General features: G+C 44.0%; 6 non-coding genes across 6 annotated transcripts; all 6 read right to left on the minus strand.

The window, feature by feature from the left end:
• Positions 1 to 9,390: 9,390 nt before the first annotated feature.
• On the minus strand, positions 9,391 to 9,472 carry trnas-uga (transfer RNA serine (anticodon UGA)). Its single transcript has one exon. It is a non-coding gene; the product is annotated as a tRNA-Ser (tRNA).
• A 1,216-nt stretch (positions 9,473 to 10,688) lies between these two features.
• On the minus strand, positions 10,689 to 10,770 carry trnas-aga (transfer RNA serine (anticodon AGA)). The gene has a single exon. It is a non-coding gene; the product is annotated as a tRNA-Ser (tRNA).
• A 1,590-nt stretch (positions 10,771 to 12,360) lies between these two features.
• Positions 12,361 to 12,442, minus strand: trnas-uga (transfer RNA serine (anticodon UGA)). The gene has a single exon. It is a non-coding gene; the product is annotated as a tRNA-Ser (tRNA).
• A 5,920-nt stretch (positions 12,443 to 18,362) lies between these two features.
• Positions 18,363 to 18,444, minus strand: trnas-aga (transfer RNA serine (anticodon AGA)). Its single transcript has one exon. It is a non-coding gene; the product is annotated as a tRNA-Ser (tRNA).
• Positions 18,445 to 19,613: 1,169 nt separating this feature from the next.
• On the minus strand, positions 19,614 to 19,695 carry trnas-uga (transfer RNA serine (anticodon UGA)). The gene has a single exon. It is a non-coding gene; the product is annotated as a tRNA-Ser (tRNA).
• A 5,543-nt stretch (positions 19,696 to 25,238) lies between these two features.
• trnas-aga (transfer RNA serine (anticodon AGA)) lies at positions 25,239 to 25,320 on the minus strand. The gene has a single exon. It is a non-coding gene; the product is annotated as a tRNA-Ser (tRNA).
• Positions 25,321 to 26,228: the final 908 nt, after the last annotated feature.

Consider the following 26,228-nt stretch of genomic DNA (forward strand, 5'->3'; position numbering starts at 1 on the left):
TTCAGCCACAAGCAGGAGGGGCCACCACTTGAAGAAAGACCAAGAGGAGCAAGCTAAAGTTAACTGCAGCATACACATAACCAATAGAATCATGCCAGGATGCCTTTGTCTCTGTGTCATTTGCATATTGTGTCTATAAATTAATGCTGAACAGCGAAGACAGAGAGAGCTGTATTGAGAGGGACCCAAACTCAAGTTGTAGATTTGTGTGTTAGGAATAAATCCACTCGTGTGTGAAAATGCCGGCTTCCTGATACCTTTCTATTGCAGAACGAGCGCGCATATTGTTGGATGAGTGAGAGTTGGGTAAGGTCGCAAATTGGAGTCAGATTACTTATTTGAGTTTACATTGGGTTAAAGTTAAATTCTAACATTGATATAAAGATAAATTCCAACAATTTATGGTGACGCCTGACGTGATGCATGAGAGGTAAAAGAAGTTTGGAACTTCGAGAAAAACCACATGAGACTGGGTCTCGCACGTCCACACCAGGTGACGACCTGAGAAAGGATAAAGTATAAAAGAGCCACACATCCGACCATCTTTCCTCTTGGGCCCACAGTGAAACAAGGTAAGCAGAACCCTTTCAAATTCTGCACATTGGCAACGCTAAATTATAAGAGGAAGGAGGAGCGGAACGTAGTAAGCGTAAAAGTGTTGGACGCTATTAGGGTGTAAAATCTGGGATTTACCTTCTAGCATAATTAATGGCGCAAAAGTAAAGTAGTATAGTTAAAAAAATAAATAAAAAGTGTAACAGTGTGGACGTTAGTAGGGTCTGAAATCTGGGATTTACCTACTAGAATAGTTTGGAACTATTCGTGGTTAAGATACGGTATAAAATCTGGGATTTACGTATCGGGACACGGTTTAAAATCTGGGATTTACGTGTCTGTGTGGAAGCTGTGTGAATGTGAAGGCTAAAATTGTTCTGCGTAAGAAGTGGTTGGGACACACACGAGTGGATTTCAAGATGGCGAAGGAGAGTAAGTGTGATAGTGGTCTCGGGTGTGGCACGGAGATTAAGGATAAATTCATAAAAATGAAACATAAAAAAGAGAAGAAAAACATGAAGTAGGGATGAAATAAGAAAAGAGAAAGAAAGAAAGCTAGAGAAAAGAGAAGAAATTGTGTCAGTGTAGAGATTGGAAGTTCAATAAGAAAAGAGAAAGGAACAATTAATGTTCCATTGAAAGGAGGATGATGAAACAGGCAGTATTGAAGAAGGTGTGACTTGAACAAATGAAAAGGATAAGAATTAGGGTCTGCTGTAAGGAGGAATTGAAGAAATAAATATTTTATGTTTCATACTTTAGTTGATGGTCTTTCTATTAAGGTAACTGTAATTAGTAACTGGAATGAAATGCACAGATGGAAATGACACAAAGAAAAAAAATTGGTGTTCTGAAATCATAATTGAATGAAGCTTTTGAGAGCATGAGAAACCTTTGCAAGAGCATAGGTGGTTCCTGACTTTGTAGTTTGTGATTTGATACCTTGATTGTTTGAGTGGCTTTGGTAAGGCTACAGTGAATTTGGAAAATTAAAGGAAAAAATAAGAGTGAGAAAGATTTTACAGAAGGCAATGGGTAGAGGTGTAATCGTAAAATCATGAGTGTGCTGTAACAAAGAGTTCACAGCCCTTTGAAGTTAGATGCTCGTTCCCAAGTAGGGGGGGGGAAGCACCAGCAGGAACATGTAAACATTTCAGACACAAGAGGAAAAACAGGCATCAATGGCAGTCGTTAACTGATTGAAAAGGAAGATATGCCTTTTGGTGCTCTCGAAAGAAGGTCACAGTCCTTTTGTTCCAGAGGTGTGTCTCGGCACCCCCCCCCCCCCCCCCCCTCGATGTTGCAGACGTTGATCTAAACTTCGGGCATCTGCCTCTCCTTGAGGAGTGGAGCAATTTTTTTTTTGCAGTGCTAGTGTAGTAAGGTACGGGATAAAATATATGTATTCAACCTAACGATAAATACAAGGGAATTAGAACACAAGTTAAACACTGAAACATGCAGGGGATGCCTGAGGAACAGCAGGGCGGCGACAATCTTATTAAAATTTAAATTTTTAAGCAAAGGGATTGTGGTTTTGGGATAAATTTTAAGTGAAGTATCCTATGAACATGTTGAAAGAAAATCTTTGGAAAGGGGAATATCTAGCCATTGGAGATTGGTTTACCAAATATAAAGTTGGACTAAATAGTTTTGTAGATGATTTATTAACTGATGTGTATTAAATGTGACAAAGGTGGAAGACAGATGTTTTTTTTTTGACTGTACGACGCGAACGCTGACATGACAATTTTAGAGGATATGACATCATTCCATAAATACCAGACTGCTAACATTCGCATCTATGAGCTGTTTGATGTCACAGGTGCAGTTTCGTCAGCTACGTCCTTGAGAGGAGAAACAACTTCACGGGGAGTGAATGGAAAAATCCAGAGACCCACAGTTGTAAATTTTGGCATACGCTGGCTAAATTAAGGCAAAATTATGGATCTGCCAGCACAAATCTCAGTGAAATCAAGGCGGACGCGCCAAGGGAGGGGTCTCTGTGTGGAATTGGAAAGTAGCGTTTGGTGAATGAAAGTGTGAAAGAAAAGTGTTTGTATGCATATGTGGTTTGAGTGAATGTTGTAGGGACGGGCCTCAGGACAGAAAGTTGTTTGAGGTCACCGGCAAGCCCTTACAGTACTTAGGATGCGATGGGTGGACAGGCCTGATCAACCTGAATCCCTATTGCACTCCCGAGTATTGATTTTCAAATTATTTTTGGAGAAAGATTGGAGTAATTAAATTCAAGCATCAAGTGAATGATTGATTGACGTTATTACACAAAATTTATGCAAAACTGAAAGTTTTGGAAGGAAGAGAATTTGTCTCTTCTCACTGGCAATTGCCACACCTCCAGTTATCTCCACAGGTTTGAGGTGACATGTGACCAGTGTGACCAGAAGGCCAGAGAATGCTTCAAATAGCGCCTCACCACTACCATCCCAGAGGTTCTCCTCAACAAGGAGGGAGAAATGAGATATTCTAATTTAGGGTCCACGGTACAGATTAAAATATAGTTGTTGCTTTAGCCTGTTCATGTGCCCCACAGGTTTGATGATTATTCACATTGGATGCGCGACTAGATAACACACGCCCAGTCAAGGATAGGGCAAACTTTTCTTGGAGTGTTCAGACTTTTTCATATAATACAGCACCACAGCAGTGATATTTGAAGTTAATGTCGAATTAGTGGCACTGTTTTTATGGAAAATTACTCACTTAACGCAAGGGTAAGTTGTTGTAGAGGAGATATTTCAGACACAAATGACCCTGAATGTTATTCTGATATTTTCCATTGTATCGTAGTTCATTGTATTTAGGACTAAGACATTGTAAAACACTGTTTGGAAGAACTTATAGAATACCTCAAATTTAAGAGCAAATGGGAAATAGATGTTGAAGCAACTTTAGTTGACCATATGTGAAAAATGTTAGGAAAACAAAAGACAGGCGCAAATTTAGAGTGACAAAGCTCTTTCCGTCTCCCAGCAGGGTAGTAATCTAGTGAAGCCAGGATACTGGGTGCTTGTAAGAAGTTTGAAGATAAGACATTTGTAATTACCCAAGGGGGAAGGAAGTGTTAGTAACAGCTCTCACAGCTGTAAAGATAGCAGAAAGGTCAACATTGGTTTATTCGACACGTTGTAAAGAGGTCACGTTGGTTGAAATCTCCTACAAAGGAGACACCAGACTAAGAGGTTTATACAGAGTTACAAGCGGGACAAAATTTATTTAAGAGGAACTGTCCTCACTTGAGGCCGAGGCCAGACCTGCTGACCAGCATGATGGTCACCAGCTAAGTGGGGACACCTCAGGTGAGATTGGCCGTGCCGTGCATCAGATATTTCTGGCCCGTTGGGGTCGATGTTGCTGTGTCTTTCAGGTGGGGAAGGGGGAGACAGGCCTGGTCTATGTGGCCAGGGCGAGACGTGAATGGAGTGAGACTTCCGGCAGTGACCCATCAAATAATGTCGACATTACACAGCTGTTCCAGTTGGCCGTCCACAAGGGCGTGCCCCTCCCAGTGGCAGAAATCAGGCGAAATAGTCCATCAATGAGAAATGCTACTCGGGCTAAGTAGAACACATTTTGTACATAATTTTGCACGACATCAGAAAAGGAAAATATGGGATTGGATTAAGGAGCGTGACTAAAATTGTTGTACTTGCAGGTTTAGAAGGCCAAGAGAGATAAGAAAAAAGGAGGCAGCTGCTCCTTCCACTTCTGCTGCTTCTGGGCAAGGTTCGGGTGACGCAGCGCCACAGCAGACTGGCTGCTGTCCATAGCAGGCCGGTCAACGAGGTTGGGATTGCAGTAACAGAGGTACGGGTGGTTATGGACAGGGATTGTGAGTGGGGTGTGCTCTGGCTGCGGGGTGTGGGGTCACTGGGTGATGAGCTGTCCATGCCGAGCCACTTTCTGGAATGTGCCATCCTCCGGTGCCATATCTGTCACAAAGAGCTCCACCAGCGCAGGGGGCGCCACCGTTACCCACTCCCAACGCACTTGACACAAACCCGCTCGTACCCCATTCCATGACAGGGGGCCGCGGAGCGTCAGCGTTCGAGGACTAGCAGATCCTAGCATTCCGGGGACGGTGGATGGACAAGTTTTCGATGGTGCTGGATATTGGGGCGAGCTATGAGCTCCTTCCGCAACCCCCACTGAGCCATGTGGACTCTCAAGATTGCCTGAGTCACTGCCATAGACTGAACGAACACTGGAATTCGAGTGGCATTCCCGGATGGGACTGAACTTGACATTGCACATCCGTCGGAGGGAGCATATGTCGTGCTCTCTTCCTTCCCAGTGGCTAAACTGAACTGAAACATTTGAGGGCAGCTCTGAAACCTGGTTCCCATCCTCCCGCGGTGGGTATGCCCTGTTTCTGCTCTGATCTGACTGGTTTAGCAACCGCCACCCTTTCAATTCACCGATTGACATATCACATTGTACATGTGATCACAAACATGATTTGGTTTATCAAAAATGCACTCATCCAAATTTAGTCATGAGTGCATCTTGCGTTAGAATTATATATTTGTTATGTCTACCTGCGTTGCCTCGCACGCGTGCCTTGTCCCTGGACAGCGGAAATGGTATGAATTGTTTACTTTCGCCGAGCCACAAATCGCATTGAATATTGATGCGCGTCATCATACTAGAGATCTAGACCCCATAGTTGTTGCACAATCGGGAGATCATATTTCAGCACCGACTACAAATTCTTTGGTTTTGGGGACATGACTAAATTTCAAAATTTCCAGGGAAGGGTCGCTCGGAAATGGTAGTTCTGTGTGTGTCTCTGCTAGAGGTGTTGTGGACCCAGGGCCCGACTGATTTGGGGCTCGGCTCCACAGCTCCGCGATTGTTTTTACTGTCTCTACCCCCTCCCCCAGTTGACAGAATCAGTGTGGGCACAGCCTGTAGGTGGATTGAGCCAATCATGAGAACAATAGGAGGTGAAGACTGCAGCGGTCTTGGAGCTGTCTATGTCTTGTAGAGCACCTTTTCTTCCCGTAAAAAAGAAAAAAAATAGAGGTTTAATTCGGTATCTGCGTTATTATAGTTTTGGGATTTTTTATTTTAAGCATAAATGGTTACTATTTCATTTGGGTTGCTTTAAAATTTGTCAATTAACAGTCAAAATTGGAGCGTTAGCTCGAGGCTTAATTTGTAATCTTGGAACACAGTTAGATATTTGAACTCAGTGAACTCAGCATCACTGGAGTCGGACATCACTCCGTACATCAACCTCCGGGTGCTTTCCCGGAGGTGGACTCAATCTCGCTGGTAAGGACAGTTTAGAGTTCTGGCTAGAACCTCACACGGCATCCAATTGGGAACTACAGGACAAAAGTGGTACCATAACTCACAGTTGCGCCCGGCCCCAGTATTTGTGCCCGCCAAGGTTGAGCTTAGAGGTTGACCGCCCGGACGGGCAGGTCAAGAGAGGGAATGTGTAGATGGCATGAATTGGATCAAAGTCAGACACTTTCGAGTCTGAACAAAGACGATGACGATGCAAATGTTTAACTTATTGACTATTTTGCCTGCTGGCGTGTGCTGTGTGTGGACGATGTTGACGTTTGAATAAATAAATAATAAAAAAGGGAAACATTAACAGTATGTATAAACTTATATAGAGAAAGCAAAAACTTACAAAATATAAACAATTATAAACTAATTAAATAAATAAATAATAAAAAAGGGAAATATTAACAGTATTACAAACTTGTATGGATAAGAAAGTAAAAATTAAAAAAGTGAAAGAATTATAAAATAAATGATAAAAGAGGTAATTATTAACAGTAAATTCAAACTTGTATAGCGAAAGCAAAAATTACAAAATATAAACAATTATAAAGTCTAATACATTGTATCAAAATCTAATACGTTTAATTCATTGTTTCTCCGAATAGAAATACGGTTTAATTGAAGTATTGGTTTAACCAACAAGTTCCACACTCTTGCCAGGATTTGCACCTAGAAACTCCGACCCCAAAGGATGAATGAGCGTGTTTCTGTTACACCACAACCACAACAGTTGTGTTCTTGTTGTGTTTTGTTTAATAAAGGGAAATATGAACAGTAAATACAAACTTGTATAGAGAAAACAAATATTACAAAATATAAACAATTATAAAATAAATCATTGTTTTTATCATTGCAGTACTTTTACCATTACAGTACTTTTATCACCCCTCTGTACCATGGATTTGTATATAGACGTATATACTGTGTATATTTGCATGCTTTTTATGAATGTCTGCTGCTAATGTTATACATTAACGGCTACATTACGCCGCCACCTCTGCGTGATCTATATCTTTGCTGCTGTAACACTGCAAATTTACCCATTGTGGGACTATTAAATGACATCTTTATCTTTATTAACAGTATATACAAACTTGTATAGATAAGAGAGCAAAAATTAAAAAATATAAACAATTATAAAATAAATAAATAAATGATAAAAAAGGGAAACATTAACAGTATATATAAAGTTGTATAGAGAGAGAGCAAAAACTTACAAAATATAAACAATTATAAAATAAATAATAAAAAAGGAAAACATTAACAGTATATATAAACTTATATAAAGAAAGCAAAAACTTACAAAATATAAACAATTATAAAATAAGTAAATCATTGTTTTTATCATTGCAGTATTTTCTGTCATTGCAGCATTTGTTTATCATTGCAGTACTTTTACCATTACAGTAATTTTATCACTCCTCTGTACCATGGGCAGACATTAGGAATGTTTCCTTACAATTGGATATGTTGTATGCTTCTTATGTGACTCGCCTCTTCTCCCTCTTGGTCTTCGAGGGTCGCTCTCCGCAGCCTCGATTCACGAAAGCGATCCGGAGCCTCCATTCACGGAAGCGATTGTGGATAGCGCGATGAGACGAGCCGTCATTGGTTCATCCACCCCGCCCCCCCAAGTTAAACAAAGGGCCATGATTGGTTCATTTGCCTCGCCCCCAAGTTAAACAAAGGGCCATGATTGGTCCATTTGCTCCGCCCCCCAAGTCAGGAAGTCGAAAGATGATTGGCTCTTTTACCCCTCTGTTAGGAAATCCTCCGTGTTAGGAACTCGCGTTAGGAAAGTGTTAGGAAAGTGTTAGGACTTGGTTAGGAAGTGTTAGGACTCGGTTAGGAAGTGTTAGTAAGTGTTAGGATCTGTTAGGACTTTGTTAGGAAAGTTTTGCAGTCCCACCGCTGCACCAACACAATGTCCCATGCACAGGTGCCATTTTCCAAGTACAATACAGATATTGCTACACTGCAGAAAACCATAAGCCACATGCACTCACACTTCCCATAGAAGCAGATGAGGTAGCCGACTGTTGAAGGAGATAGGATACTCATCCTTGTTGTTCTACATTGGTGAGTATGAATTCCATCTTTCTCGTGTCTTGGGAATTCCGATGCTTTTGTTCTGAGAGGGAATGTGTTCTACCTTGTCCCTCTGGATCTGTGGAGGTTTCTCCGAAATTACACGTGGCATTCAGAAATTTGAATCAGTCTTGAAATTGCAAAAGATCCTTAGATTCTCCTCTGAAAAGCTCACTTTGGCAGCAGGATAAGAACCTACGAGGGGACACCCCAGTGAATTTTTAGTCCATCACCCTGACCACTCGGCCACACCAACACAGTTGCCCTCCAGAGGTGACATTTTCTGACGACAATACATATTTTGCGAGGGGGCAAAATTCCATCAGCCCCAAGCACTCACTTTGATTCCATTGAAGCAGATGACGTTGCCGACTAATGGAGGAGAGAGAATACTCATCCTTTGTTTTCTGCATTTGTGAGTATGAATTCGATCTTCCTCGTGTCTTTGAAATTCCGATGCTTTTGTTCCGTGAAGCAATGTGTTCTACATTGTCCCTCTGGAGCTGAGGAGGTTTCTCCAAAAACAGGCACGGTTTTCAGAAGTTTGAATCAGTCTTTCATATCCAAAAGAACCACGTTTTAAATCCAGTCCTGCTACAATTGAAGGTAGTTTACACTAATACAATGTTTCTTGACCGACAAAAGGTTCCAACTTGAGATGAGGTGGCTGAGTGGTTAAGGCAATGCATTGCTAATACATTGTGTTCTGCACACTCGCCGATACTTGACATTTGAAATGGGACTCATATAATGGGAAATATGTCTTACCGTGTTAATCGGAATAGGAGGTGGGTCTATGGAAATAAGAACATTGTGTTCTACACAAGTGGGTATAAATTCCACCCTCGCTGGACCTTAACATATCAAATTATGATGATAATATTGGAAAGGTGTTTGACCTCTTTAGATATGGGAATAGTACTTTGGTAATATAAGCAGTTTTGAGAAATTTATGTCGTTAAATTGCCAAAAAGAAACACAGTCCTTGTCCGACAAAAGGGCATTTGCAGAACTACGACCCTTCCATATGGATAAATGGGGATTTTACATGATATGTTTTGATAAATTGTTGAAGACCCTAATCTGATATTAGAAGATAAAGTTACCTGCGGAAAGATACACTTTGGTGGCAGTATTCGAACATGCAAGGGGCGACCACAATGGATTTCTAGTCCATCGTCTTAACCACTCAGTCATCACAGTATGCCAGTTTTAGGTGAGATTTTCCAAGTACAATACAGATTTTGCCAAATTGCCAAAGATCCATAGTCCAAACACTGTATTCGTCCAACAAAACACAGTTTACCCTAATGCAACCATTCTTGTAGAATAATGTGGATTTTATATTTTGCATGATGCGATTTGTTCAACTGTTGAAAAGTCTTATCAGATGAGAGAACACCCGGTTCTCCTCTAAAAAGCCCACGTTGGCAGCAGGATTTGAACCTACGAGGGGAGACCCCAATGGATTTCAAGTCCATCGCCTTAACCACTCGGCCACACCAACAAAGTGTCCCCCTTGCAGGTTACATTTTCCAAGTCTAATACAAATATTGCTACACTGCAGAAACCCATCAGCCACATGCACTCACTCCTCCCATTGAAGCAGATGAGGTTGCCGACTGTTGAAGGATCTAGAATACTCATCCTTGTTGTTCGACATTGGTGAGTATGAATTCCATCTTTCTCGTGTCTTGGGAATTCCGATGCTTTTGTTCCGTGAGGCGATGTGTTCTACCTTGTCCCTCTAGATCTGTGGAGGTTTCTCCCAAATTACACGTGGCATTCAGAAAATTGAATCAGTTTTTTAATTGCAAAAGAAATTAAGTCTAAAAACAGTCTTGTTCGAGCAAAACTGGGTTTGTAATGTCCTTCAAGGAGATGTGCTATGGGGCAGAAATCCATCAGCCCCAAGTTTGTAATGTCCTTCAAGATGTGGACGCTTATCTGATAATATAAGCACTCTTTTTGATCCCAGATGAGGTTGCCGACTAATGAAGGAGATAGAATACTCATCTTTTGTTTTCTACATTTGTGAGTATGAATTCCATCTTCCTCGTGTCTTTGAAATTCCGATGCTTTTGTTCCGTAAAGCAAGGTGTTCTAGGTTGTCCCTCTGGAGTTGTGGCGGTTTCTCCAAAAACAGGCACGGTTTTCAGAAGTTTGAATCAGTCTTTCATATAAAAAAAAAAACAAGGTTTAAATCCCGTCCTGCTGCAATTGAAGGTAGTTTACACTAATACGTTTCTTGACCGAAAAGAATTTCGAACTTGAGATAAGTTGGCTGAGTGGTTAAGACAATGGATTATTAATACATTGTGTTCTGCACACTTGTCGATACTTGACATTTAAAATGGGACTGATACAATGGGAAAAGTGTCCTACCGTGCTAATCGGAATAGGTGGTGGGTTTATGGAAATAAGAACATTGTGTACTACACACGTGGGGATAAATTCCACCCTTGTTGGACCTTACCATATCAAATTAAGATGATGCTATTGGAAAGGTGTTTGACCTCTTTGGATATGGGAATGGTACTTTGGTAATATAAGCAGTTTTCGGAAATTTGTATGTCGTTAAATTGTGAAAGAAACACGGTCCTTGTCCGACAAAACGGGGTTTGCAGAAATGCAACCGATCCATGTATATAAATGGGAATGTTACGTGATATGTTTTATTAAATTCTGATATTAGAACATCAAGTTCCCTTCTAAAACGTACACGTTGGTGGCAGGATTTGAGCCTGCGAGGGGAGACCCCAATGGATTTCTAGTCCATCGCCTTAACCACTCGGCCACACCAACACAATGTCCATGCACAGGTGCCATTTTCCAAGTACAATACAGATATTGCTACACTGCAGAAAACCATAAGCCACATGCACTCACACTTCCCATAGAAGCAGATGAGGTAGCCGACTGTTGAAGGAGATAGGATACTCATCCTTGTTGTTCTACATTGGTGAGTATGAATTCCATCTTTCTCGTGTCTTGGGAATTCCGATGCTTTTGTTCTGAGAGGGAATGTGTTCTACCTTGTCCCTCTGGATCTGTGGAGGTTTCTCCGAAATTACACGTGGCATTCAGAAATTTGAATCAGTCTTGAAATTGCCAAAGATCCTTAGATTCTCCTCTGAAAAGCTCACTTTGGCAGCAGGATAAGAACCTACGAGGGGACACCCCAGTGAATTTTTAGTCCATCACCCTGACCACTCGGCCACACCAACACAGTTGTCCTCCAGAGGTGACATTTTCTGATGACAATACATATTTTGCTAGGGGGCAAAATTCCATCAGCCCCAAGCACTCACTTTGATTCCATTGAAGCAGATGACGTTGCCGACTAATGGAGGAGAGAGAATACTCATCCTTTGTTTTCTGCATTTGTGAGTATGAATTCGATCTTCCTCGTGTCTTTGAAATTCCGATGCTTTTGTTCCGTGAAGCAATGTGTTCTACATTGTCCCTCTGGAGCTGAGGAGGTTTCTCCAAAAACAGGCACGGTTTTAAGAAGTTTGAATCAGTCTTTCATATACAAAAGAACCACGTTTTAAATCCAGTCCTGCTACAATTGAAGGTAGTTTACACTAATACAATGTTTCTTGACCGACAAAAGGTTCCAACTTGGGATGAGGTGGCTGAGTGGTTAAGGCAATGCATTGCTAATACATTGTGTTCTGCACACTCGCCGATACTTGACATTTGAAATGGGACTCATATAATGGGAAATGTGTCTTACCGTGTTAATCGGAATAGGAGGTGGGTCTATGGAAATAAGAACATTGTGTTCTACACAAGTGGGTATAAATTCCACCCTCGATGGACCTTAACATATCAAATTATGATGATAATATTGGAAAGGTGTTTGACCTCTTTAGATATGGGAATAGTACTTTGGTAATATAAGCAGTTTTGAGAAATTTATGTCGTTAAATTGCCAAAAAGAAACACAGTCCTTGTCCGACAAAGGGCATTTGCAGAACTACGACCCTTCCATATGGATAAATGGGGATTTTACATGATATGTTTTGTTAAATTGTTGAAGACCCTAATCTGATATTAGAAGATAAAGTTACCTGCGGAAAGATACACTTTGGTGGCAGTATTCGAACATGCAAGGGGCGACCACAATGGATTTCTAGTCCATCGTCTTAACCACTCAGTCATCACAGTATGCCTGTTGTAGGTGAGATTTTCCAAGTACAATACAGATTTTGCCAAATTGCCAAAGATCCATAGTCCAAACACTGTATTCGTCCAACAAAACACAGTTTACCCTAATACAACCATTCTTGTAGAATAATGTGGATTTTACATTTTGCATGATGCGATTTGTTCAACTGTTGAAAAGTCTTATCAGATGAGAGAACACCCGGTTCTCCTCTAAAAAGCCCACGTTGGCAGCAGGATTTGAACCTACGAGGGGAGACCCCAATGGATTTCAAGTCCATCGCCTTAACCACTCAGCCACACCAACAAAGTGTCCCCGTTGCAGGTTACATTTTCCAAGTACAATACAAATATTGCTACACTGCAGAAACCCATCAGCCACATGCACTCACTCCTCCCATTGAAGCAGATGAGGTTGCCGACTGTTGAAGGATCTAGAATACTCATCCTTGTTGTTCGACATTGGTGAGTATGAATTCCATCTTTCTCGTGTCTTGGGAATTCCGATGCTTTTGTTCTGAGAGGGAATGTGTTCTACCTTGTCCCGCTGGATCTGTGGAGGTTTCTCCGAAATTACACGTGGCATTCAGAAATTTGAATCAGTCTTGAAATTGCAAAAGATCCTTAGATTCTCCTCTGAAAAGCTCACTTTGGCAGCAGGATAAGAACCTACGAGGGGACACCCAAGTGAATTTTTAGTCCATCACCCTGACCACTCGGCCACACCAACACAGTTGCCCTCCAGAGGTGACATTTTCTGACGACAATACATATTTTACTAGGGGGCAAAATTCCATCAGCCCCAAGCACTCACTTTGATTCCATTGAAGCAGATGACGTTGCCGACTAATGGAGGAGAGAGAATACTCATCCTTTGTTTTCTGCATTTGTGAGTATGAATTCGATCTTCCTCGTGTCTTTGAAATTCCGATGCTTTTGTTCCGTGAAGCGATGTGTTCTACCTTGTCCCTCTAGATCTGTGGAGGTTTCTCCCAAATTACACGTGGCATTCAGAAAATTGAATCAGTTTTTTAATTGCAAAAGAAATGAAGTCTAAAAACAGTCTTGTTCGAGCAAAACTGAGTTTGTAATGTCCTTCAAGGAGATGTGCTAGGGGGCAGAAATCCATCAGCCCCAAGTTTGCAATGTCCTTCAAGATGTGGACGCTTATCTGATAATATAAGCACTCTTTTTGATCCCAGATGAGGTTGCCGACTAATGAAGGAGATAGAATACTCATCTTGTTGTGATATGCCTTAACGTGTCCGTTGCTACATAGTTGCTATGGTCCTTTTATGTTCTGGTCTTTTATGATGTCATATAGGCTTGATTCCTTGAGTATTTAAGAGCAAGTTATTCAGAGACACATCATCAGTACGTTAAGCTTTCTTCATGTGAGGATGTCAGCCATTTTCCATGTGTTCTTAATCCAGGCCTGCTTGTTATTACTTGGAATTTTGTATATAAAGACTTTTACGTCGCCACCTCCGTCTCCTGTCTGCTTTTGGGTCCAAACCCCTCTCCTCACGTGACAGCACGTACTGACCATCATGGACTCAGCAGACCCAGAGGACCCAATCCACCGCGCCATGAGGGCACAAGGGGCACTGCTCGGCCAGCACGACCAAATCCTGAGGGAGGTTATGGAGTCTATTCAGAACCTCTCCAACACCGTCAACTCATTGACTATCCAGATGACGTCCAGCGCTCCACCACAATCGTCATCACCCACTACGGCCCACACGTCCAATCAAGGAGTGACCGACTCACCCGCCACTGCTGTGCCTTTTCACCGTGAACCCAACATTCCGCCACCTGAACATTATTCTGGGGAGGTAGGAGCCTGTGTCCAATTCCTAGTAAACTGTTCCTTGGTTTTTGAGCAACAACCTTGCGCTTTTTTGGATGATCGCGCCAAGCTGGCCTCTGTCATTAACTTGCTTCGGGGAAAAGCAGGGAAGTGGGCCAATTCCTTGTGGGAGTCAAAGTCAGAAACATTGAGATAATTTTCTGCTTTTTCCGAGGAGATTCGCAGAGTCTTTGATCAGCCCTTCCGTACCGAGTCTTCAGGCAAACTACTATGGGCATTACGTCAGGGCTCACAGTCAGCTGCAGAATATGCCATAGAGTTCAGGATTTTAGCCTCTGAAACAGGATGGAATGAGGCAGGACAGAGAACAGCCTTCGTTTGCGGACTGTCCGAAGAGCTTCAAGACGAACTGTCTACACGGGATGAGCCTGAGTCCCTCGAGCAATTAATCTCCTTAGTGATTCGGATTGACAACCGCATCAGAGAACGCCGTCGCAGTGCCAGACCTGCCCACCCTAACTCCCCTCACACGGCCATTCCGCGACGGATCGCCCAGCCTTTTACAAGCACCTTGATGCCTGCTTCTGCCGGGGAAGAACCCATGCAACTTAGCAGAACTCGCCTCTCCCAGGAGGAACGCGCCCGGCGGGTTGCGCAGGGTCTTTGTCTCTACTGTGGAAAGCCTGGGCACTTTATCAATCAGTGCTCACTCGTACCCAGGGGTCCTCTTGATACCACAGAACGCCGCCTTAGGGTGAGCGACACTAGAACCTCGACTGAACCTCCTCGTCGCATTAACTTGCATGCCACTGTCTCCTCCCTCATGCATGATCAACCTTCAGAGAGGCAGGATCCGGAGACCATCATCCCCTCTTCATGTTTCATCAGGGCGGCTGTGTGGGACATTGAGCAAGCCGTCTTGCAGGCCCAACAACAGCAACCAGATCCTGGCTCGGGCCCTCCGGATCGACTCTTTGTCCCAGATTCTGTCCGCTCTCATGTCCTGCAATTGGGACATTCTTCCAAGTTGGCTTGTCATCATTGACTTGAACCCTCCAATTCCTGCGGCAACCCTTCTGGTGGCCCCGAATGGCTCAAGATGTGAGGGAGTTCGTCGCTGCTTGCCACACCTGCTCTCGGGGGAAGCCTTCTCACCATCGCCCAATGGGTCTTCTGCAACCCCTGCCCATCCCCAGCCGCCCCTGGTCCCACCAGTCGGTCGATTTCGTCTCTGGCCTGCCGCCCTCCGAGGGAAACACGGTCATACTGACTGTAGTTGACCGTTTCTCCAAGATGGTTCACTTCATTCCATTACCCAAACTTCCTTCCGCATTTGAGACGGCAAACATCCTAGTGAACCACGTCTTCAAGCTTCATGGCATCCCCATTGACATTGTTTCTGACCGGGGTCCCCAGTTCACATCCCAGGTATGGCAAGCTTTCTGTAAAGCTCTGGGAGCGTCCTCTAGCCTGTCTTCAGGTTATCATCCCCAGACCAATGAACATCAGAGAGAGTCAATCAGGATCTGGAGTCATCCCTCAGGTGTGTTTCGGCCCGCCATCCTGCTTCCTGGAGCCTACACCTACCATGGATCGAGTATTCCCACAATTCCCTCACCTCCTCATCCATGGGCATGTCTCTGTTCATGGTCGCATATGGATATCAACCTCCACTATTCCCTTCCCAGGAACAAGCGGTCGCCGTTCCCTCTGTCCGCACTCATCTGCGGCGTTGCCATGCCGTATGGAGACATGCCAGAGCCGTCCTGTCCCGCACAGCCCAGCGCAACCAACAACTGGCCGATAGACATCGATCTCCGGCCCCTGACTATCGCCCAGGGCAAATGGTTTGGCTATCCTCCCGTGACCTTCCCCTCCAGACTGATTCCCGCAAACTAGCCCCCAGATTCATTGGACCGTTTGAGAATGAGAAGATCATTAAGATAAGATAAGATAAGATAAGATAAGATGTCCTTTATTAGTCCCACAATGGGGAAATTTGAGGTGTTACAGCAGCAAAGATATAGATCACACAGAGTCGGCGGCGTAATGTAGCCGTTAATGTATAACATTAGCAGCAGACATTCATAACAATGCATGCAAATATACACAGTATAAACGTATCTAGTTTAAGGAAACACTCCTAATGTATGTCCATTATACAGAGGGGGAAACACTGTAATGATAAAAACTACTAAATGATTGAAAATACTGCAATGATAGAAAAATACTGCAATGATAAAAGTACTGTGATAGTAAAAGTACCGCAATGATAGGAATACTGCAATTATAAAAGTACTGCAAGGATAAAAGTACTGTAATAGTGAACGTCCTGCAATGGTAGAAATACTGCAGAGATAGAAGTACAGTAATAAGAATACGGTAATGTAAACAAAATACATCATTGGTCAATATTTAAGTACACCCTTGGCTGAAAGTGCAGTAGCGGTTTATATTGCATCCTAGGACTGCACAATTGCACTAATGCCCGCCCGTTTGTAGGCCTGACCCAATGTTCTTGTTAAAAAGTCTGACAGCAGTAGGCAGGAAGGAGCGCCGAAATCTCTCTTTGGTACAGCGAGGGTGTAAAAGTCTATTACTGAAGGAGCTGTGAAGTGTTCTAAGAGTGTCATAGAGTGGGTGGGCTGGGTTGTCCAGCATTGATGACAGTTTTGCCGTCATCCTCCTGCCCCCCACTGAGTCCACAGAGTCCAGGGAGCAGCCCAGGACAGAGCTGGCCCTCCTCACTAGTTTGTCCAGTCTCTTTTTGTCCCGGCCCGAGATGCCTCCTGCCCAGGAGACCACTCCATAGAAAATGACCGGTGAAACCACCGAGTCATAGAAGTTCCTGAGGAGTGTTCCCCGAACGCCAAAGGACCTCAGCCTCCTGAGTAGGAAGAGTCTGCTCTGACCCTTCCTATAGAGAGCATCTGTGTTGTCGCTCCAGTCCAGTTTATTGTTCAGATGAACACCCAGGTACTTGTAAGTTGAGACCCTCTCAACGTCTGTTCCCTGGATATTCCCTGGATATTCACTGGTGCAGGTGGAGAGTGCTGACGCATTAACCCTTCTGCTGTCCGTTTGAATCTCCCGGCCTCCCTCCAGGTCCACCCAACTTTTCATGTCTCCCTCCTGAAGCCAGTCTCCTCCAGCCCCCTCAGTCCGCCTCCCGAGCTCCCCCCTCCGCCACTGGACGTTGATGGTCACCCCGCTTACATTGGGAAGAAAATTTTGGATGTACGTCGGCGTGGTCGGGGTTTTCAATATTTAGTTGACTGGGAGGGTTACGGCCCTGAGGAGCGTTCCTGGATTTCGAGATCCCTCATCCTGACACCCTCTCTGCTACGGGACTTCTACCGTGAGTTCCCTCACAAGCCAGGAAAGGCACCAGGTGGTGTCCATTGAGGGGGGGTACTGTTGTGATATGCCTTAATGTGTCTGTTGCTACACAGTTGCTATGGTCCTTTTATGCTCTGGTCTTTTATGATGTCATATAGGCTTGATTCCTTGAGTATTTAAGAGCAAGTTATTCAGAGACACATCGTCAGTACGTTCAGCTTTCTTCATGTGAGGATGTCAGCCATTTTCCATGTGTTCTGAATCCAGGCCTGCTTGTTATTACTTGGAATTTTGTATATAAATACTTTTACGTCGCCACCTCCGTCTCCTGTCCGCTTTTGGGTCCAAGCCCCTCTCCTCACGTGACACATCTTTTGTTTTCTACATTTGCGAGTATGAATTCCATCTTCCTCGTGTCTTTGAAATTCCGATGCTTTTGTTCCGTAAAGCAACGTGTTCTAGGTTGTCCCTCTGAAGTTGTGGCGGTTTCTCCAAAAACAGGCACGGTTTTCAGAAGTTTGAATCAGTCTTTCATATACAAAAAAAACCAAGGTTTAAATCCCGTCCTGCTGCAATTGAAGGTAGTTTACACTAATACGTTTCTTGACCGAAAAGAATTTCGAACTTGAGATAAGTTGGCTGAGTGGTTAAGACAATGGATTATTAATACATTGTGTTCTGCACACTTGTCGATACTTGACATTTAAAATGGGACTGATACAATGGGAAAAGTGTCCTACCGTGCTAATCGGAATAGGTGGTGGGTTTATGGAAATAAGAACATTGTGTACTACACACGTGGGGATAAATTCCACCCTTGTTGGACCTTAACATATCAAATTAAGATGATGCTATTGGAAAGGTGTTTGACCTCTTTGGATATGGGAATGGTACTTTGGTAATATAAGCAGTTTTCGGAAATTTGTATGTCGTTAAATTGTGAAAGAAACACGGTCCTTGTCCGACAAAACGGGGTTTGCAGAAATGCAACCCATCCATGTATATAAATGGGAATGTTACGTGATATGTTTTATTAAATTCTGATATTAGAACATCAAGTTCCCTTCTAAAACGTACACGTTGGTGGCCGGATTTGAACCTGCGAGGGGAGACCCCAATGGATTTCTAGTCCATCGCCTTAACCACTCGGCCACACCAACACAATATCCCATGCACAGGTGCCATTTTCCAAGTACAATACAGATATTGCTACACTGCAGAAAACCATAAGCCCCAAGCACTCACTTTGATTCCATTGAAGCAGATGACGTTGCCGACTAATGGAGGAGAGAGAATACTCATCCTTTGTTTTCTGCATTTGTGAGTATGAATTCGATCTTCCTCGTGTCTTTGAAATTCCGATGCTTTTGTTCCGTGAAGCAATGTGTTCTACATTGTCCCTCTGGAGCTGAGGAGGTTTCTCCAAAAACAGGCACGGTTTTAAGAAGTTTGAATCAGTCTTTCATATACAAATGAACCACGTTTTAAATCCAGTCCTGCTACAATTGAAGGTAGTTTACACTAATACAATGTTTCTTGACCGACAAAAGGTTCCAACTTGAGATGAGGTGGCTGAGTGGTTAAGGCAATGCATTGCTAATACATTGTGTTCTGCACACTCACCGATACTTGACATTTAAAATGGGACTCATATAATGGGAAATGTGTCTTACCGTGTTAATCGGAATAGGAGGTGGGTCTATGGAAATAAGAACATTGTGTTCTACACAAGTGGGTATAAATTCCACCCTCGCTGGACCTTAACATATCAAATTATGATGATAATATTGGAAAGGTGTTTGACCTCTTTAGATATGGGAATAGTACTTTGGTAATATAAGCAGTTTTGAGAAATTTATGTCGTTAAATTGCCAAAAAGAAACACAGTCCTTGTCCGACAAAGGGCATTTGCAGAACTACGACCCTTCCATATGGATAAATGGGGATTTTACATGATATGTTTTGATAAATTGTTGAAGACCCTAATCTGATATTAGAAGATAAAGTTACCTGCGGAAAGATACACTTTGGTGGCAGTATTCGAACATGCAAGGGGCGACCACAATGGATTTCTAGTCCATCGTCTGAACCACTCAGTCATCACAGTATGCCAGTTTTAGGTGAGATTTTCCAAGTACAATACAAATTTTGCCAAATTGCCAAAGATCCATAGTCCAAACACTGTATTCGTCCAACAAAACACAGTTTACCCTAATACAACCATTCTTGTAGAATAATGTGGATTTTATATTTTGCATGATGCGATTTGTTCAACTGTTGAAAAGTCTTATCAGATAAGAGAACACCCCGTTCTCCTCTAAAAAGCCCACGTTGGCAGCAGGATTTTAACCTATGAGGGGAGACCCCAATGGATTTCAAGTCCATCGCCTTAACCACTCAGCCACACCAACAAAGTGTCCCCGTTGCAGGTTACATTTTCCAAGTAAAATACAAATATTGCTACACTGCAGAAACCCATCAGCCACATGCACTCACTCCTCCCATTGAAGCAGATGAGGTTGCCGACTGTTGAAGGATCTAGAATACTCATCCTTGTTGTTCGACATTGGTGAGTATGAATTCCATCTTTCTCGTGTCTTGGGAATTCCGATGCTTTTGTTCCGAGAGGGAATGTGTTCTACCTTGTCCCTCTGGATCTGTGGAGGTTTCTCCGAAATTACACGTGGCATTCAGAAATTTGAATCAGTTTTTTAATTGCAAAAGAAATGAAGTCTAAAAACAGTCTTGTTCGAGCAAAACTGAGTTTGTAATGTCCTTCAAGGAGATGTGCTAGGGGGCAGAAATCCATCAGCCCCAAGTTTGCAATGTCCTTCAAGATGTGGACGCTTATCTGATAATATAAGCACTCTTTTTGATCCCAGAAGAGGTTGCCGACTAATGAAGGAGATAGAATACTCATCTTGTTGTGATATGCCTTAACGTGTCCGTTGCTACATAGTTGCTATGGTCCTTTTATGTTCTGGTCTTTTATGATGTCATATAGGCTTGATTCCTTGAGTATTTAAGAGCAAGTTATTCAGAGACACATCGTCAGTACGTTAAGCTTTCTTCATGTGAGGATGTCAGCCATTTTCCATGTGTTCTTAATCCAGGCCTGCTTGTTATTACTTGGAATTTTGTATATAAAGACTTTTACGTCGCCTCCTGTCTGCTTTTGGGTCCAAACCCCTCTCCTCACGTGACAGCACGTACTGACCATCATGGACCCAGCAGACCCAGAGGACCCAATCCACCGCGCCATGAGGGCACAAGGGGCACTGCTCGGCCAGCACGACCAAATCCTGAGGGAGGTTATGGAGTCTATTCAGAACCTCTCCAACACCGTCAACTCATTGACTATCCAGAAGACGTCCAGCGCTCCACCACAATCGTCATCACCCACTCCGGCCCACACGTCCAATCAAGGAGTGACCGACTCACCCGCTACTGCTGTGCCTTTTCACCGTGAACCCAACATTCCGCCACCTGAACATTATTCTGGGGAGGTAGGAGCCTGTGTCCAATTCCTAGTAAGCTGTTCCTTGGTTTTTGAGCAACAACCTTGCGCTTTTTTGGATGATCGCGCCAAGCTGGCCTATGTCATTAACTTGCTTCGGGGAAAACCAGGGAAGTGGGCCAATTCCTTGTGGGAGTCAAAGTCAGAAACATTGAGATCATTTTCTGCTTTTTCCGAGGAGATGCGCAGAGTCTTTGATCAGCCCTTCCGTACCGTGTCTTCAGGCAAACGACTATGGGCATTACGTCAGGGCTCACAGTCAGCTGCAGAATATGCCATAGAGTTCAGGATTTTAGCCTCTGAAACAGGATGGAATGAGGCAGGACAGAGAACAGCCTTCGTTTGCGGACTGTCCGAAGAGCTTCAAGACGAACTGTCTACACGGGATGAGCCTGAGTCACTCGAGCAATTAATCTCCTTAGTGATTCGGATTGACAACCGCATCAGAGAACGCCGTCGCAGTGCCAGACCTGCCCACCCTAACTCCCCTCACACGGCCATTCCGCGACGGATCGCCCAGCCTTTTGCAAGCACCTTGATGCCTGCTTCTGCCGGGGAAGAACCCATGCAACTTAGCAGAACTCGCCTCTCCCAGGAGGAACGCGCCCGGCGGGTTGCGCAGGGTCTTTGTCTCTACTGTGGAAAGCCTGGGCACTTTATCAATCAGTGCTCACTCGTACCCAAGGGTCCTCTTGATACCACAGAACGCCGCCTTAGGGTGAGCGACACTAGAACCTCTACTGAACCTCCTCGTCGCATTAACTTGCATGCCACTGTCTCCTCCCTCATGCATGATCAACCTTCAGAGAGGCAGGATCCGGAGACCATCATCCCCTCTTCATGTTTCATCAGGGCGGCTGTGTGGGACATTGAGCAAGCCGTCTTGCAGGCCCAACAACAGCAACCAGATCCTGGCTCGGGCCCTCCGGATCGACTCTTTGTCCCAGATTCTGTCCGCTCTCATGTCCTGCAATTGGGACATTCTTCCAAGTTGGCTTGTCATCATTGACTTGAACCCTCCAATTCCTGCGGCATCCCTTCTGGTGGCCCCGAATGGCTCAAGATGTGAGGGAGTTCGTCGCTGCTTGCCACACCTGCTCTCGGGGGAAGCCTTCTCACCATCGCCCAATGGGTCTTCTGCAACCCCTGCCCATCCCAGCCGCCCCTGGTCCCACCAGTCGGTCGATTTCGTCTCTGGCCTGCCGCCCTCCGAGGGAAACACGGTCATACTGACTGTTGTTGACCGTTTCTCCAAGATGGTTCACTTCATTCCATTACCCAAACTTCCTTCCGCATTTGAGACGGCAAACATCCTAGTGAACCACGTCTTCAAGCTTCATGGCATCCCCATTGACATTGTTTCTGACCGGGGTCCCCAGTTCACATCCCAGGTATGGCAAGCTTTCTGTAAAGCTCTGGGAGCGTCCTCTAGCCTGTCTTCAGGTTATCATCCCCAGACCAATGAACATCAGAGAGAGTCAATCAGGATATGGAGTCATCCCTCAGGTGTGTTTCGGCCCGCCATCCTGCTTCCTGGAGCCTACACCTACCATGGATCGAGTATTCCCACAATTCCCTCACCTCCTCATCCATGGGCATGTCTCTGTTCATGGTCGCATATGGATATCAACCTCCACTATTCCCTTCCCAGGAACAAGCGGTCGCCGTTCCCTCTGTCCGCGCTCATCTGCGGCGTTGCCATGCCGTATAGAGACATGCCAGAGCCGTCCTGTCCTGCACAGCCCAGCGCAACCAACAACTGGCCGATAGACATCGATCTTCGGCCCCTGACTATCGCCCAGGGCAAATGGTTTGGCTATCCTCCCGTGACCTTCCCCTCCAGACTGATTCCCGCAAACTAGCCCCCAGATTCATTGGACCGTTGAGAATGAGAAGATCATTAAGATAAGATAAGATAAGATAAGATAAGATAAGATGTCCTTTATTAGTCCCACAATGGGGAAATTTGAGGTGTTACAGCAGCAAAGATATAGATCACACAGATTCGGCGGCGTAATGTAGCCGTTAATGTATAACATTAGCAGCAGACATTCATAACAATGCATGCAAATATACACAGTATAAACGTATCTAGTTTAAGGAAACACTCCTAATGTCTGTCCATTATACAGAGGGGGAAACACTGTAATGATAAAAACTACTAAATGATTGAAAATACTGCAATGAAAAAAATATTGCAATGATCAAGTATACTGCAATGGTAAAAGTACTGTAATAGTAAAAGTACTGCAATGATAGAAAAATACTGCAATGATAAAAGTACTGTGATAGTAAAAGTACCGCAATGATAGGAATACTGCAATTATAAAAGTACTGCAAGGATAAAAGTACTGTAATAGTGAACGTCCTGCAATGGTAGAAATACTGCAGAGATAGAAGTACAGTAATAAGAATACGGTAATGTAAACAAAATACATCATTGGTCAATATTTAAGTACACCCTTGGCTGAAAGTGCAGTAGCGGTTTATATTGCATCCTAGGACTGCACAATTGCACTAATGCCCGCCCGTTTGTAGGCCTGACCCAATGTTCTTGTTAAAAAGTCTGACAGCAGTAGGCAGGAAGGAGCGCCGAAATCTCTCTTTGGTACAGCGAGGGTGTAAAATTCTATTACTGAAGGAGCTGTGAAGTGTTCTAAGAGTCTCATAGAGTGGGTGGGCTGGGTTGTCCAGCATTGATGACAGTTTTGCCGTCATCCTCCTGCCCCCCACTGAGTCCACAGAGTCCAGGGAGCAGCCCAGGACAGAGCTGGCCCTCCTCACTAGTTTGTCCAGTCTCTTTTTGTCCCGGCCCGAGATGCCTCCTGCCCTGGAGACCACTCCATAGAAAATGACCGGTGAAACCACCGAGTCATAGAAGTTCCTGAGGAGTGTTCCCCGAACGCCAAAGGACCTCAGCCTCCAGAGTAGGAAGAGTCTGCTCTGACCCTTCCTATAGAGAGCATCTGTGTTGTCGCTCCAGTCCAGTTAATTGTTCAGATGAACACCCAGGTACTTGTAAGTTGAGACCCTCTCAACGTCTGTTCCCTGGATATTCCCTGGATATTCACTGGTGCAGCATTAACCCTTCTGCTGTCCGTTTGAAGCTCCCGGCCTCCCTCCAGGTCCACCCAACTTTTCATGTCTCCCTCCTGAAGCCAGTCTCCTCCAGCCCCCTCAGTCCTCCTCCCGAGCTCCCCCCTCCGCCACTGGACGTTGATGGTCACCCCGCTTACATTGGGAAGAAGATTTTGGATGTACGTCGGCGTGGTCGGGGTTTTCAATATTTAGTTGACTGGGAGGGTTACGGCCCTGAGGAGCGTTCCTGGATTTCGAGATCCCTCATCCTGACACCCTCTCTGCTACGGGACTGTCACCGTGAGTTCCCTCACAAGCCAGGAAAGGCACCAGGTGGTGCCCATTGAGGGGGGGTACTGTTGTGATATGCCTTAATGTGTCTGTTGCTACACAGTTGCTATGGTCCTTTTATGCTCTGGTCTTTTATGATGTCATATAGGCTTGATTCCTTGAGTATTTAAGAGCAAGTTATTCAGAGACACATCATCAGTACGTTCAGCTTTCTTCATGTGAGGATGTCAGCCATTTTCCATGTGTTCTGAATCCAGGCCTGCTTGTTATTACTTGGAATTTTGTATATAAATACTTTTACGTCGCCACCTCCGTCTCCTGTCTGCTTTTGGGTCCAAGCCCCTCTCCTCACGTGACACATCTTTTGTTTTCTACATTTGCGAGTATGAATTCCATCTTCCTCGTGTCTTTGAAATTCCGATGCTTTTGTTCCGTAAAGCAACGTGTTCTAGGTTGTCCCTCTGGAGTTGTGGCGGTTTCTCCAAAAACAGGCACGGTTTTCAGAAGTTTGAATCAATCTTTCATATACAAAAAAAAACAAGGTTTAAATCCCGTCCCGCTGCAATTGAAGGTAGTTTACACTAATACGATTCTTGACCGAAAAGAATTTCGAACTTGAGATAAGTTGTCTGAGTGGTTAAGACAATGGATTATTAATTCATTGTGTTCTGCACACTTGTCGATACTTGACATTTAAAATGGGACTGATACAATGGGAAAAGTGTCCTACCGTGCTAATCGGAATAGGTGGTGGGTTTATGGAAATAAGAACATTGTGTACTACACACGTGGGGATAAATTCCACCCTTGTTGGACCTTAACATATCAAATTAAGATGATGCTATTGGAAAGGTGTTTGACCTCTTTGGATATGGGAATGGTACTTTGGTAATATAAGCAGTTTTCGGAAATTTGTATGTCGTTAAATTGTGAAAGAAACACGGTCCTTGTCCGACAAAACGGGGTTTGCAGAAATGCAACCGATCCATGTATATAAATGGGAATGTTACGTGATATGTTTTATTAAATTCTGATATTAGAACATCAAGTTCCCTTCTAAAACGTACACGTTGGTGGCAGGATTTGAACCTGCGAGGGGAGACCCCAATGGATTTCTAGTCCATCGCCTTAACCACTCGGCCACACCAACACAATGCCCCATGCACAGGTGCCATTTTCCAAGTACAATACAGATATTGCTACACTGCAGAAAACCATAAGCCACATGCACTCACACTTCCCATAGAAGCAGATGAGGTAGCCGACTGTTGAAGGAGATAGGATACTCATCCTTGTTGTTCTACATTGGTGAGTATGAATTCCATCTTTCTCGTGTCTTGGGAATTCCGATGCTTTTGTTCCGAGAGGGAATGTGTTCTACCTTGTCCCTCTGGATCTGTGGAGGTTTCTCCGAAATTACACGTGGCATTCAGAAATTTGAATCAGTCTTGAAATTGCAAAAGATCCTTAGATTCTCCTCTGAAAAGCTCACTTTGGCAGCAGGATAAGAACCTAAGAGGCGACACCCCAGTGAATTTTGAGTCCATCACCCTGACGACTCGGCCACACCAACACAGTTGCCCTCCAGAGGTGACATTTTCTGACGACAATAAATATTTTGCTAGGGGGCAAAATTCCATCAGCCCCAAGCACTCACTTTGATTCCATTGAAGCAGATGACGTTGCCGACTAATGGAGGAGAGAGAATACTCATCCTTTGTTTTCTGCATTTGTGAGTATGAATTCGATCATCCTCGTGTCTTTGAAATTCCGATTCTTTTGTTCCGTGAAGCAATGTGTTCTACATTGTCCCTCTGGAGCTGAGGAGGTTTCTCCAAAAACAGGCATGGTTTTCAGAAGTTTGAATCAGTCTTTCATATACAAAAGAACCACGTTTTAAATCCAGTCCTGCTACAATTGAAGGTAGTTTACACTAATACAATGTTTCTTGACCGACAAAAGGTTCCAACTTGAGATGAGGTGGCTGAGTGGTTAAGGCAATGCATTGCTAATACATTGTGTTCTGCACACTCGTCGATACTTGACGTTTAAAATGGG

This window comes from Idiotropiscis lumnitzeri, chromosome 19, assembly GCF_059441095.1.
Source record: "Idiotropiscis lumnitzeri isolate Australia: NSW breed Sydney's pygmy pipehorse chromosome 19, RoL_Ilum_1.0, whole genome shotgun sequence".
NCBI classification, from domain to species: Eukaryota; Metazoa; Chordata; class Actinopteri; order Syngnathiformes; family Syngnathidae; genus Idiotropiscis; species Idiotropiscis lumnitzeri.